Source organism: Schistocerca gregaria, unplaced genomic scaffold, assembly GCF_023897955.1.
Source record: "Schistocerca gregaria isolate iqSchGreg1 unplaced genomic scaffold, iqSchGreg1.2 ptg000526l, whole genome shotgun sequence".
NCBI classification, from domain to species: Eukaryota; Metazoa; Arthropoda; class Insecta; order Orthoptera; family Acrididae; genus Schistocerca; species Schistocerca gregaria.
Window position 1 is genome coordinate 5,487,555 of NW_026061925.1, and position 16,660 is coordinate 5,504,214.

Here is a 16,660-nt window from a genome sequence, read left to right on the forward strand (position 1 = left end):
GGCAACACGCGACATAGCTTTGCAGACGATAAGTACAACCGTTTCCGAGAGCAGAGCGGCCAATGTGACGATCTGGCTTTAAGTCGATTCGATAACAAATGACGAAAACGGACGAATTTCTCAGGTTTTTACTACATATGAACACTTTTCACATTCTCCCGTGCTATTCGGCTGCTTGTCCTCCTTTCATGCTGAATCTTAAGGTCCTAGCTCATGTCCAAGGCACCAAAGCTAGCTAAAAAGTCAATAATCGATACGTAAAACTTGATTTGTACTACTTCTTACTGGCTATTACATCAACTTAGAAGCTTCATCTGTGTTCTATTATGCTGCTTGTAGTGTCTCAGCATACCGCAGCATGCGACATAGCTTTGCAGACGATAAGTACAACCGTTTCAGAGAGAAGAGCGACCAATGTGACGATCGGGCTTTAAGTCGATTCCATAACAAATGACGAAAACGGACGGATTTCTAAGGTATTTTTTTACATATGAACACTTTACACATTCTCCCGTGCAACTCGGCTGCTAGTCCTCCTTACATGCAGAATCTTAAGGTCCTAGCTCATGTCCAAGGCATCAAAGCCAGCTAAAAAGTCAATAATCGATACCTAAAACTTGAATTGGATTTCTTCTTACTGGCTATTACATCAACTTAGATGCTTCAGCTGTGTTCTACTATGGTAATTTTAGTTTCTCCACATACCGCAGCACGCGACATAGCTTTGCAGACGATAAGTACAACCGTTTCAGAGAGAAGAGCGGCCAATGTGACGATCTGGCTTTAAGTCGATTCGATAACAAATGACGAAAACGGACGGATTTCTAAGGTTTTTACTACATATGAACACTTTTCACATTCTCCCTTGCAACTCGGCTGGTAGTAATCCTTTCATGCAGAATGTTAAGGTCCTAGCTCATGTCCAAGGCACCAAAGCCAGCTAAAAAGTCAATAATCGATACCTAAAACTTGAATTGTACTACTTCTTCCTGGCTATTACATCAACTTAGAAGCTTCATCTGTGTTCTACTATGGTGCTTTTCGTTTCTCCGCATACCGCAGCACGCGACATAGTTTTACAGACGATAAGTACAACCGTTTCAGAGAGAAGAGCGGCCAATGTGACGATCTGGCTTTAAGTCGATTCGATAACAAATGATGAAAACGGACGGATTTCTCAGGTTTTTACTACATATGAACACTTTTCACATTCTCCCGTGCAACTGGGCTGCTAGTCCTCTTTTTATGCAGAATCTTAAAGTCCTAGCTCATATCCAAGGCACAAAAAGCCAGCTAAAAAGTCAATAATCGATACCTAAATCTTGAATTGGTCTACTTCTTACTGGCTATTACATCAACTTAGAAGCTTCATCTGTGATCTACTATGGTGCTTTTCTATTTCCGCCTACGGCAAAACGCGACATTGCTTTGCAGACGATAAGTACAACCGTTTCCGAGAGCAGAGCGGCCAATGTGACGATCTTTCTTTAAGTCGATTCGATAACAAATGACGAAAACGGACGGATTACTCAGGTTTTTACTTCATATGAACCTTTTTCACATTCTCCCCTGCAACTCGGCTGCTAGTCCTCCTTTCATGCAGCATCTTAAGGTCCTAGCTCATGTCCAAGGCACCAAAGCCAGCTTAAAAGTCAATAATCGACACCTAAAACTTGAATTGTACTACTTCTTACTGGCTATTACATCAACTTAGAAGCTTCATCTGTGTTTTACTATGCTGCTTGTAGTGTCTCAGCATACCGCAGCATGCGACATAGCTTTGCAGACGATACGTACAAGCGTTTCAGAGAGAAGAGCGGCCAATGTGACGATCTGGCTTTAAGTCGATTCGATAACAAATGACGAAAACGGACGAATTTCTCAGGTTTTTACTACATATGATCACTTTTCACATTCTCCCGTGCTACTCGGCTGCTAGTCCTCCTTTCATGCAGAATCTTAAGGTCCTAGCTCATGTCCAAGGCACCAAAGCTAGCTAAAGAGTCAATAATCGATACCTAAAACTTGAATTGTACTACTTCTTACTGGATATTACATCTACTTAGAAGCTTCATCTGTGTTCTACTATGCTGCTTGTAGTGTCTCAGCATACCGCAGCATGCGACATAGCTTTGCAGACGATAAGTACAAGCGTTTCAGAGAGAAGAGCGGCAAATAAGACGATGTGGCTTTAAGTCGATTCGATAACAAATGACGAAAACGGACGAATTTCCCAGGTTTTTACTACATATGAACACTTTTCACATCCTCCCGTGCTACTCGGCTGCTAGTCCTCCTTTCATGCAGAATCTTAAGGTCCTAGCTCATGTCCAAGGCACCAAAGCCAGCTAAAAAGTCAATAATCGATACCTAAAACTTGAATTGGACTACTTCTTACTGGCTATTACATCAACTTAGAAGCTTCATCTGTGTTGTACTATGGTGCTTTTCCTGTTTCCGCCTACGGCAACACGCGACATAGCTTTGCAGACGATAAGTACAACCTTTCCCGAGAGCAGAGCGGCCAATGTGACGATCTGGCTTTAAGTCGATTCGATAACAAATGACGAAAACGGACGGATTTCTCAGGTATTTTTTTACATATGAACACTTTACACATTCTCCCGTGCAACTCCGCTGCTAGTCCTCCTTTCATGCTGAATCTTAAGATCCTAGCTCATGTCCAAGGCATCAAAGCCAGCTAAAAAGTCAATAATCGATACCTAAAACTTGAATTGGATTACTTCTTACTGGCTATTACATCAACTTAGATGCTTCAGCTGTGTTCTACTATGGTAATTTTAGTTTCTACACATACCGCAGCACGCGACATAGCTTTGCAGACGATAAGTACAACCGTTTCAGAGAGAATAGCGGCCAATGTGACGATCTGGCTTTAAGTCGATTCGATAACAAATGACGAAAACGGACGGATTACTCAGGTTTTTACTTCATATGAACCTTTTTCACATTCTCCCCTGCAACTCGGCTGCTAGTCCTCCTTTCATGCAGCATCTTAAGGTCCTAGCTCATGTCCAAGGCACCAAAGCCAGCTTAAAAGTCAATAATCGACACCTAAAACTTGAATTGTACTACTTCTTACTGGCTATTACATCAACTTAGAAGCTTCATCTGTGTTTTACTATGCTGCTTGTAGTGTCTCAGCATACCGCAGCATGCGACATAGCTTTGCAGACGATACGTACAAGCGTTTCAGAGAGAAGAGCGGCCAATGTGACGATCTGGCTTTAAGTCGATTCGATAACAAATGACGAAAACGGACGAATTTCTCAGGTTTTTACTACATATGATCACTTTTCACATTCTCCCGTGCTACTCGGCTGCTAGTCCTCCTTTCATGCAGAATCTTAAGGTCCTAGCTCATGTCCAAGGCACCAAAGCTAGCTAAAGAGTCAATAATCGATACCTAAAACTTGAATTGTACTACTTCTTACTGGCTATTACATCTACTTAGAAGCTTCATCTGTGTTCTACTATGCTGCTTGTAGTGTCTCAGCATACCGCAGCATGCGACATAGCTTTGCAGACGATAAGTACAAGCGTTTCAGAGAGAAGAGCGGCAAATAAGACGATGTGGCTTTAAGTCGATTCGATAACAAATGACGAAAACGGACGAATTTCCCAGGTTTTTACTACATATGAACACTTTTCACATTCTCCCGTGCTACTCGGCTGCTAGTCCTCCTTTCATGCAGAATCTTAAGGTCCTAGCTCATGTCCAAGGCACCAAAGCCAGCTAAAAAGTCAATAATCGATACCTAAAACTTGAATTGGACTACTTCTTACTGGCTATTACATCAACTTAGAAGCTTCATCTGTGTTGTACTATGGTGCTTTTCCTGTTTCCGCCTACGGCAACACGCGACATAGCTTTGCAGACGATAAGTACAACCTTTTCCGAGAGCAGAGCGGCCAATGTGACGATCTGGCTTTAAGTCGATTCGATAACAAATGACGAAAACGGACGGATTTCTCAGGTATTTTTTTACATATGAACACTTTACACATTCTCCCGTGCAACTCGGCTGCTAGTCCTCCTTACATGCAGAATCTTAAGGTCCTAGCTCATGTCGAAGGCACCAAAGACAGCTAAAAAGTCAATAATCGATACCTAAAACTTGAATTGTACTACTTCTTACTGGCTATTACATCAACTTAGAAGCTTCATCTGTGTTCTACTATGGTGCTTTTAGTGTCTCCACATACCGCTGCACGTGACATAGCTTTGTAGACGATAAGTACAACCGTATCAGAGAGAAGAGCGGCCAATGTGACGATCTGGCTTTAAGTCGATTCGATAACAAATGACGAAAACGGACGGATTTCTCAGGTTTTTATTACATATGAACACTTTTCACATTCTCCCGTGCAACTCCGCTGCTAGTCCTCCTTTCATGCTGAATCTTAAGATCCTAGCTCATGTCCAAGGCATCAAAGCCTGCTAAAAAGTCAATAATCGATACCTAAAACTTGAATTGGATTACTTCTTACTGGCTATTACATCAACTTAGATGCTTCAGCTGTGTTCTACTATGGTAATTTTAGTTTCTCCACATACCGCAGCACGCGACATAGCTTTGCAGACGATAAGTACAACCGTTTCAGAGAGAATAGCGGCCAATGTGACGATCTGGCTTTAAGTCGATTCGATAACAAATGACGAAAACGGATGGATTTCTACGGTTTTTACTACATATGAACACTTTTCACATTCTCCCGTGCAACTCGGCTGCTAGTCCTCCTTTCATGCAGAATTTTAAGGTACTAGCTCATGAACAAGGCACCAAAGCCAGCCAAAAAGTCAATAATCGATACCTAAAACTTGAATTCTACTACTTCTTACTGGCCATTACATCAACTTAGAAGCTTCATCTGTGTTCTACTATGGTGCTTTTATTTTGTCCACATACCGCAGCACGCGACATAGCTTTGCAGACGATAAGTACAACTTTTTCAGAGAGAAGAGCGGCCAATGTGACGATCTGGCTTTAAGTCGATTCGATAACAAATGACGAAAACGGACGGATTTCTAAGGTTTTTACTACATATGAACACTTTTCACATTCTCCCGTGCAACTCGGCTGGTAGTAATCCTTTCATGCAGAATGTTAAGGTCCTAGCTCATGTCCAAGGCACCAAAGCCAGCTAAAAAGTCAATAATCGATACCTAGAACTTGAATTGTACTACTTCTTACTGGCTATTACATCAACTTAGAAGCTTCATCTGTGTTCTACTATGGTGCTTTTCGTTTCTCCGCATACCGCAGCACGCGACATAGTTTTACAGACGATAAGTACAACCGTTTCAGAGAGAAGAGCGGCCAATGTGACGATCTGGCTTTAAGTCGATTCGATAACAAATGACGAAAACGGACGGATTTCTCAGGTTTTTACTATATATGAACACTTTTCACATTCTCCCGTGCAACTCGGCTGACAGTCCTCCTTCATGCAAAATCTTAATTTCCTAGCTCGTGTCCAAGGCACCAAAGAAGGGTAAATGTCATTAACCGATACCTAAAACTTTAATTGTACTACTTCTTACTGGCTATTACATCAACTTAGAAGCTTCATCTGTGTTCTACTATGGTGCTTTTCCTGTTTCCGCCTACGGCAACACGCGACAAAGCTTTGCAAACGATAAGTACAACCGTTTCCGAGAGCAGAGCGGCCAATGTGACGATCTGGCTTTAAGTCGATTCGATAACAAATGACGAAAACGGACGGATTTCTCAGGTTTTTACTACATATGAACACTTTTCACATTTTCCCCTGCTACTCGGCTGCTAGTCCTCCTTTCATGCAGAATCTTAAGGTCCTAGCTCATGTCCAAGGCACCAAAGCCAGCTAAAAAATCATCAATCGATACGTAAAACTTGACTTGGACTACTTCTTACTGGCTATTACATCAACTTAGAAGCTTCATCTGTGTTCTACTATGGTGCTTTTCCTGTTTCCGCCTACGGCAACACGCGACATAGCTTTGCAGACGATAAGTACAACCGTTTCCGAGAGCAGAGCGGCCAATGTGACGATCTGGCTTTAAGTCGATTCGATAACAAATGACGAAAACGGACGAATTTCTCAGGTTTTTACTACATATGAACACTTTTCACATTCTCCCGTGCTATTCGGCTGCTTGTCCTCCTTTCATGCTGAATCTTAAGGTCCTAGCTCATGTCCAAGGCACCAAAGCTAGCTAAAAAGTCAATAATCGATACCTAAAACTTGATTTGTACTACTTCTTACTGGCTATTACATCAACTTAGAAGCTTCATCTGTGTTCTACTATGCTGCTTGTAGTGTCTCAGCATACCGCAGCATGCGACATAGCTTTGCAGACGATAAGTACAACCGTTTCAGAGAGAAGAGCGACCAATGTGACGATCTGGCTTTAAGTCGATTCGATAACAAATGACGAAAACGGACGGATTTCTCAGGTATTTTTTTACATATGAACACTTTACACATTCTCCCGTGCAACTCGGCTGCTAGTCCTCCTTACATGCAGAATCTTAAAGTCCTAGCTCATGTCCAAGGCACAAAAAGCCAGCTAAAAAGTCAATAATCGATACCTAAATCTTGAATTGGTCTACTTCTTACTGGCTATTACATCAACTTAGAAGCTTCATCTGTGATCTACTATGGTGCTTTTCTGTTTCCGCCTACGGCAAAACGCGACATTGCTTTGCAGACGATAAGTACAACCGTTTCCGAGAGCAGAGCGGCCAATGTGACGATCTTTCTTTAAGTCGATTCGATAACAAATGACGAAAACGGACGGATTACTCAGGTTTTTACTTCATATGAACACTTTTCACATTCTCCCGTGCTACTCGGCTGCTAGTCCTCGTTTCATGCAGAATCTTAAGGTCCTAGCTCATGTCCAAGGCACCAAAGCTAGCTAAAGAGTCAATAATCGATACCTAAAACTTGAATTGAACTACTTCTTACTGGCTATTACATCAACTTAGAAGCTTCATCTGTGTTCTACTATGCTGCTTGTAGTGTCTCAGCATACCGCAGCATGCGACATAGCTTTGCAGACGATAAGTACAAGCGTTTCAGAGAGAAGAGCGGCAAATAAGACGATGTGGCTTTAAGTCGATTCGATAACAAATGACGAAAACGGACGAATTTCCCAGGTTTTTACTACATATGAACACTTTTCACATTCTACCGTGCTACTCGGCTGCTAGTCCTCCTTTCATGCAGAATCTTAAGGTCCTAGCTCATGTCCAAGGCACCAAAGCCAGCTAAAAAGTCAATAATCGATACCTAAAACTTGAATTGGACTACTTCTTACTGGCTATTACATCAACTTAGAAGCTTCATCTGTGTTCTACTATGGTGCTTTTCCTGTTTCCGCCTACGGCAACACGCGACATAGCTTTGCAGACGATAAGTACAACCTTTTCCGAGAGCAGAGCGGCCAATGTGACGATCTGGCTTTAAGTCGATTCGATAACAAATGACGAAAACGGACGGATTTCTCAGGTTTTTACTACATATGAACACTTTTCACATTTTCCCCTGCAACTCGGCTGCTAGTCCTCCTTTCATGCAGAATCTTAAGGTCCTAGCTCATGTCCAAGGCACCAAAGCCAGCTAAAAAGTCAATAATCGATACCTAAAACTTGAATTGTACTACTTCTTACTGGCTATTACATCAACTTAGAAGCTTGTTCTGTGTTCTACTATGGTTATTTTAGTGTCTCCGCATACCGCAGCACGCGACATAGCTTTGCAGACGATAAGTACAACCGTTTCAGAGAGAAGAGCGACCAATGTGACGATCTGGCTTTAAGTCGATTCGATAACAAATGACGAAAACGGACGGATTTCTCAGGTATTTTTTTACATATGAACACTTTACACATTCTCCCTTGCAACTCGGCTGCTAGTCCTCCTTACATGCAGAATCTTAAGGTCCTAGCTCATGTCCAAGGCACCAAAGACAGCTAAAAAGTCAATAATCGATACCTAAAACTTGAATTGTACTACTTCTTACTGGCTATTACATCAACTTAGAAGCCTCATCTGTGTTCTACTATGGTGCTTTGAGTGTCTCCACATACCGCTGCACGTGACATAGCTTTGTAGACGATAAGTACAACCGTATCAGAGAGAAGAGCGGCCAATGTGACGATCTGGCTTTACGTCGATTCGATAACAAATGACGAAAACGGACGGATTTCTCAGGTTTTTATTACATATGAACACTTTTCACATTCTCCCGTGCAACTCGGCTGCTAGTCCTCCTTTCATGTAGAATCTTAAGGTCCTAGCTCATGTCCAAGGCACCAAAGAAGGGTAAAAAGTCAATAACCCATACATAAAACTTGAATTTTATTTCTTCTTACTGGCTATTACATCAACTTAGAAGCTTCATCTGTGTTCTACTATGGTGCTTTTATTGTGTCCACATACCGCAGCACGCGACACAGCTTTGCAGACGATAAGTACAACTTTTTCAGAGAGAAGAGCGGCCAATGTGACGATCTGGCTTTAAGTCGATTCGATAACAAATGACGAAAACGGACGGATTTCTCAGGTTTTTACTACATATGAACACTTTTCACATTCTCCCGTGCAACTCGGCTGCTAGTCCTCCTTTCATGTAGAATCTTAAGGTCCTAGCTCATGTCCAAGGCACCAAAGCCAGCTAAAAAGTCAATAATCGATACCTAAAACTTGAATTGTACTACTTCTTACTGACTATTACATCAACTTAGAAGCTTCATCTGTGTTCTACTATGGTGCTTTTATTGTGTCCACATACCGCAGCACGCGACATAGCTTTGCAGACGATAAGTACAACTTTTTCAGAGAGAAGAGCGGCCAATGTGACGATCTGGCTTTAAGTCGATTCGATAACAAATGACGAAAACGGACGGCTTTCTAAGGTTTTTACTACATATGAACACTTTTCACATTCTCCCGTGCAACTCGGCTGGTAGTAATCTTTTCATGCAGAATGTTAAGGTCCTAGCTCATGTCCAAGGCACCAAAGCCAGCTAAAAAGTCAATAATCGATACCTAAAACTTGAATTGTACTACTTCTTCCTGGCTATTACATCAACTTAGAAGCTTCATTTGTGTTCTACTATGGTGCTTTTCGTTTCTCCGCATACCGCAGCACGCGACATAGTTTTACAGACGATAAGTACAACCGTTTCAGAGAGAAGAGCGGCCAATGTGACGATCTGGCTTGAAGTCGATTCGATAACAAATGACGAAAACGGACGGATTTCTCAGGTTTTTACTACATATGAACACTTTTCACATTCTCCCGTGCAACTCGGCTGATAGTCCTCCTTCATGCAAAATCTTAATTTCCTAGCTCGTGTCCAAGGCTCCAAAGAAGGGTAAATGTCATTAACCGATACCTAAAACTTTAATTGTACTACTTCTTACTGGCTATTACATCAACTTAGAAGCTTCATCTGTGTTCTACTATGGTGCTTTTCCTGTTTCCGCCTACGGCAACACGCGACAAAGCTTTGCAGACGATAAGTACAACCGTTTCCGAGAGCAGAGCGGCCAATGTGACGATCTGGCTTTAAGTCGATTCGATAACAAATGAAGAAAACGGACGGATTTCTCAGGTTTTTACTACATATGAACACTTTTCACATTTTCCCCTGCAACTCGGCTGCTAGTCCTCCTTTCATGCAGAATCTTAAGGTCCTAGCTCATGTCCAAGGCACCAAAGCCAGCTAAAAAATCAATAATCGATACCTAAAACTTGAATTGGACTACTTCTTACTGGCTATTACATCAACTTAGAAGCTTCATCTGTGTTCTACTATGGTGCTTTTCCTGTTTCCGCCTACGGCAACACGCGACATAGCTTTGCAGACGATAAGTACAACCGTTTCCGAGAGCAGAGCGGCCAATGTGACGATCTGGCTTTAAGTCGATTCGATAACAAATGACGAAAACGGACGAATTTCTCAGGTTTTTACTACATATGAACACTTTTCACATTCTCCCGTGCTATTCGGCTGCTTGTCCTCCTTTCATGCTGAATCTTAAGGTCCTAGCCCATGTCCAAGGCACCAAAGCTAGCTAAAAAGTCAATAATCGATACCTAAAACTTGATTTGTACTACTTATTACTGGCTATTACATCAACTTAGAAGCTTCATCTGTGTTCTACTATGCTGCTTGTAGTGTCTCAGCATACCGCAGCATGCGACATAGCTTTGCAGACGATAAGTACAACCGTTTCAGAGAGAAGAGCGACCAATGTGACGATCTGGCTTTAAGTCGATTCGATAACAAATAACGAAAACGGACGGATTTCTCAGGTATTTTTTTACATGTGAACACTTTACACATTCTCCCGTGCAACTCGGCTGCTAGTCCTCCTTACATGCAGAATCTTAAGGTCCTAGCTCATGTCGAAGGCACCAAAGCCAGCTAAAAAGTCAATAATCGATACCTAAAACTTGAATTGTACTACTTCTTACTGGCTATTACATCAACTTAGAAGCTTCATCTGTGTTCTACTATGGTGCTTTTAGTGTCTCCACATACCGCAGCACGTGACATAGCTTTGTAGACGATAAGTACAACCGTATCAGAGAGAAGAGCGGCCAATGTGACGATTTGACTTTAAGTCGATTCGATAACAAATGACGAAAACGGACGGATTTCTCAGGTTTTTATTACATATGAACACTTTTCACATTCTCCCGTGCTACTCGGCTGCTAGTCCTCCTTTCATGCAGAATCTTAAGGTCCTAGCTCATGTCCAAGGCATCAAAGCCAGCTAAAAAGTCAATAATCGATACCTAAAACTTGAATTGTACTACCTCTTACTGGCTATTACATCAACTTAGAAGCTTCATCTGTGTTTTACTATGCTGCTTGTAGTGTCTCAGCATACCGCAGCATGCGACATAGCTTTGCAGACGATACGTACAAGCGTTTCAGAGAGAAGAGCGGCCAATGTGACGACCTGGCTTTAAGTCGATTCGATAACAAATGACGAAAACGGACGAATTTCTCAGGTTTTTACTACATATGATCACTTTTCACATTCTCCCGTGCTACTCGGCTGCTAGTCCTCCTTTCATGCAGAATCTTAAGGTCCTAGCTCATGTCGAAGGCACCAAAGCCAGCTAAAAAGTCAATAATCGATACCTAAAACTTGAATTGTACTACTTCTTACTGGCTATTACATCAACTTAGAAGCTTCATCTGTGTTCTACTATGGTGCTTTTAGTGTCTCAGCATACCGCAGCATGCGACATAGCTTTGCAGACGATAAGTACAAGCGTTTCAGAGAGAAGAGCGGCAAATAAGACGATGTGGCTTTAAGTCGATTCGATAACAAATGACGAAAACGGACGGATTTCTCAGGTTTTTACTACATATGAACACTTTTCACATTTTCCCCTGCAACTCGGCTGCTAGTCCTCCTTTTATGCAGAATCTTAAAGTGCTAGCTCATGTCCAAGGCACCAAAGCCAGCTAAAAAGTCAATAATCGATACCTAAATCTCTAATTGGTCTACTTCTTACTGGCTATTACATCAACTTAGAAGCTTCATCTGTGTTCTACTATGGTGCTTTTCTGTTTCCGCCTACGGCAACACGCGATATAGCTTTGCAGACGATAACTACAACCGTTTCTGAGAGCAGAGCGACCAATGTGACGATCTGGCTTTAAGTCGATTCGATAACGAATGACGAAAACGCACGGATTACTCAGGTCTTTACTTCATATGAACACTTTTTACATTCTCCCCTGCAACTCGGCTGCTAGTCCTCCTTTCATGCAGAATCTTAAGGTCCTAGCTCATGTCCAAGGCACCAAAGCTAGCTAAATGGTCAATAATCGATACCTAAAACGTGAATTGTACTACTTCTTACTGGCTATTACATCAACATAGAAGCTTCATTTGTGTTCTACTATGCTGCTTGTAGTGTCTCAGCATACCGCAGCATGCGACATAGCTTTGCAGACGATAAGTACAAGCGTTTCAGAGAGAAGAGCGGCCAATGTGACGATCTGGCTTTAAGTCGATTCGATAACAAATGACGAAAACGGACGAATTTCTCAGGTTTTTACTACATATGAACACTTTTCACATTTTCCCGTGCTACTCGGCTGCTAGTCCTCCTTTCATGCAGAATCTTAAGGTCCTAGCTCATGTCCAAGGCACCAAAGCTAGCTTAAAAGTCAATAATCGATACCTAAAACTTGAGTTGTACTACTTCTTACTGGCTATTACATCAACTTAGAAACTTCATCTGTGTTCTACTATGCTGCTTGTAGTGTCTCAGCATACCGCAGCATACGACATAGCTTTGCAGACGATAAGTACAAGCGTTTCAGAGAGAAGAGCGGCCAATGTGACGATCTGGCTTTAAGTCGATTCGATAACAAATAACGAAAACGGAGGAATTTCCCAGGTTTTTACTACATATGAACACTTTTCACATTCTCCCACGCTACTCGGCTGCTAGTCCTCCTCTCATGCAGAATCTTAAGGTCCTAGCTCATGTCCAAGGCACCAATGCTAGCTAAAAAGTCAATAATCGATACCATAAAACTTGTATTGTACTACTTCTTACTGGCTATTACATCAACTTAGAAGCTCCATCTGTGATCTACTATGGTGATTTTAGTGTCTCCGCATACCGCAGCACGCGACATAGCTTTGTAGACGATAAGTACAACCGTTTCAGAGAGAAGAGCTGCGAATGTGACGATCTGGCTTTAAGTCGATTCGATAACAAATGACGAAAACGGACGGATTTCTCAGGTTTTTACTACATATGAACACTTTTCACATTTTCCCGTGCTACTCGGCTGCTAGTCCTCCTTTCATGCAGAATCTTAAGGTCCTAGTTCATGTCCAAGGCACCAAAGCCAACTAAAAAGTCATTAATCGATACCTAAAACTTGAATTCTACTACTTCTTACTGGCTATTACATCAACTTAGAAGCTTCATCTGTGTTCTACTATGGTGCTTTTAGTGTCTCCACATACCGCAGCACGCGACATAGCTTTGCAGACGATAAGTACAACCGTTTCAGAGAGAAGAGCGGCCAATGTGACGATCTGGCTTTAAGTCGATTCGATAACAAATGATGAAAACGGACGGATTTCTAAGGTTTTTACTACATATGAACACTTTTCACAATCTCCCGTGCAACTCGGCTGCTAGTCCTCCTTTCATGCAGAATCTTAAGGTCCTAGCTCATGTCCAAGGCACCAAAGCCAGCTAAAAAGGCAATAATCGATACCTAAAACTTGAATTGTACTACTTCTTCCTGGCTATTACATCAACTTAGAAGCTTCATCTGTGTTCTACTACGGTGCTTTTAGTTTCTCCGCATACCGCAGCACGCGACATAGTTTTACAGACGATAAGTACAACCGTTTCAGAGAAAAGAGCGGCCAATGTGACGATCTGGCTTTAAGTCGATTCGATAACAAATGACGAAAACGGAAGGATTTCTCAGGTTTTTACTACATATGAACACTTTTCACATTCTCCCGTGCAACTCGGCTGATAGTCCTCCTTCATGCAAAATCTTAATTTCCTAGCTCGTGTCCAAGGCACCAAAGAAGGGTAAAAGTCATTAACCGATACCTAAAACTTTAATTGTACTACTTCTTACTGGCTATTACATCAACTTAGAGGCTTCATCTGTGTTCTACTATGGTGCTTTTATTGTGTCTGCATACCGCAGCACGCGACATAGCTTTGCAGACGATAAGTACAACTTTTTCAGAGAGAAGAGCGGCCAATGTGACGATCTGGCTTTAAGTCGATTCGATAACAAATGATGAAAACGGACGGATTTCTAAGGTTTTTACTACATATGAAGACTTTTCACATTCTCCCGTGCAACTCGGCTGCTAGTCCTCCTTTCATGCAGAATCTTAAGGTCCTAGCTCATGTCCAAGGTACCAAAGCCAGCAAAAAAGTCAATAATCGATACCAAAAACTTGAATTCTACTACTTCTTGCTGGCTATGACATCAACCTAGAAGCTTCATCTGTGTTCTACTATGGTGCTTTTAGTGTCTCCGCATACCGCAGCACGCGACATAGCTTTGCAGACGATAAGTACAACCGTTTCAGAGAGAAGAGCGGCCAATGTGACCATCTGGCTCTACGTCGATTCCATAACAAATGACGAAAACGGACGGATTTCTCAGGTTTCTACTACATATGAACACTTTTCACATTCTCCCGTGCAACTCGGCTGCTAGTCCTCCTTTCATGCAGAATCTTAAGGTCCTAGCTCATGTCCAAGGCACCAAAGCCAGCTAAAAAGTCAATAATCGATACCTAAAACTTGAATTGGACTACTTCTTACTCGCTATTACATCAACTTAGAAGCTTTATCTGTGTTCTACTATGGTGATTTTCCTGTTTCCGCCTACGGCAACACGCGACATTGCTTTGCAGACGATAAGTACAACCGTTTCAGAGAGAAAAGCGGCCAATGTGACGATCTGGCTTTAAGTCGATTCGATAACAAATGACGAAAACAGACGGATTTCTCAGGTTTTTTCTACATATGAACACTTTTCACATTTTCCCCTGCAACTCGGCAGCTAGTCCTCCTTTCATGCAGAATCTTAAGGTCCTAGCTCATGTCCAAGGCACCAAAGCCAGCTAAAAAGTCAATAATCGATACCTACAACTTGAATTGGATTACTTCTTACTTCCTATTACATCAACTTAGATGCTTCATCTGTGTTCTACTATGGTGCTTTTAGTGTCTCCACATACCGCAGCACGCGACATAGCTTTGCAGACGATAAGTACAACCGTTTCAGAGTGAAGAGCGGCCAATGTGACGATCTGGCTTTAAGTCGATTCGATAACAAATGACGAAAACGGACGGATTTCTCAGGTTTTTACTACATATGAACACTTTTCACATTCTCCCGTGCAACTCGGCTGCTAGTCCTCCTTTCATGTAGAATCTTAAGGTCCTAGCTCATGTCCAAGGCACCAAAGAAGGGTAAAAAGTCAATAACCCATACATAAAACTTGAATTTTATTTCTTCTTACTGGCTATTACATCAACTTAGAAGCTTCATCTGTGTTCTACTATGGTGCTTTTATTGTGTCCACATACCGCAGCACGCGACATAGCTTTGCAGACGATAAGTACAACCGTTTCAGAGTGAAGAGCGGCCAATGTGACGATCTGGCTTTAAGTCGATTCGATAACAAATGACGAAAACGGACGGATTTCTCAGGTATTTTTTTACATGTGAACACTTTACACATTCTCCCGTGCAACTCGGCTGCTAGTCCTCCTTACATGCAGAATCTTAAGGTCCTAGCTCATGTCGAAGGCACCAAAGCCAGCTAAAAAGTCAATAATCGATACCTAAAACTTGAATTGTACTACTTCTTACTGGCTATTACATCAACTTAGAAGCTTCATCTGTGTTCTACTATGGTGCTTTTAGTGTCTCCACATACCGCAGCACGTGACATAGCTTTGTAGACGATAAGTACAACCGTATCAGAGAGAAGAGCGGCCAATGTGACGATTTGACTTTAAGTCGATTCGATAACAAATGACGAAAACGGACGGATTTCTCAGGTTTTTATTACATATGAACACTTTTCACATTCTCCCGTGCTACTCGGCTGCTAGTCCTCCTTTCATGCAGAATCTTAAGGTCCTAGCTCATGTTCAAGGCATCAAAGCCAGCTAAAAAGTCAATAATCGATACCTAAAACTTGAATTGTACTACCTCTTACTGGCTATTACATCAACTTAGAAGCTTCATCTGTGTTTTACTATGCTGCTTGTAGTGTCTCAGCATACCGCAGCATGCGACATAGCTTTGCAGACGATACGTACAAGCGTTTCAGAGAGAAGAGCGGCCAATGTGACGACCTGGCTTTAAGTCGATTCGATAACAAATGACGAAAACGGACGAATTTCTCAGGTTTTTACTACATATGATCACTTTTCACATTCTCCCGTGCTACTCGGCTGCTAGTCCTCCTTTCATGCAGAATCTTAAGGTCCTAGCTCATGTCGAAGGCACCAAAGCCAGCTAAAAAGTCAATAATCGATACCTAAAACTTGAATTGTACTACTTCTTACTGGCTATTACATCAACTTAGAAGCTTCATCTGTGTTCTACTATGGTGCTTTTAGTGTCTCAGCATACCGCAGCATGCGACATAGCTTTGCAGACGATAAGTACAAGCGTTTCAGAGAGAAGAGCGGCAAATAAGACGATGTGGCTTTAAGTCGATTCGATAACAAATGACGAAAACGGACGAATTTCCCAGGTTTTTATTACATATGAACACTTTTCACATTCTCCCGTGCTACTCGGCTGCCAGTCCTCCTTTCATGCAGAATCTTAAGGTCCTAGCTCATGTCCAAGGCACCAAAGCCAGCTAAAAAGTCAATAATCGATACCTAAAACTTGAATTGGACTACTTCTTACTGGCTATTACATCAACTTAGAAGCTTCATCTGTGTTCTACTGTGGTGCTTTTCCTGTTTCCGCCTACGGCAACACGCGACATAGTTTTGCAGACGATAAGTACAACCGTTTCCGAGAGCAGAGGGGCCAATGTGACGATCTGGCTTTAAGTCGATTCGATAACAAATGACGAAAACGGACGG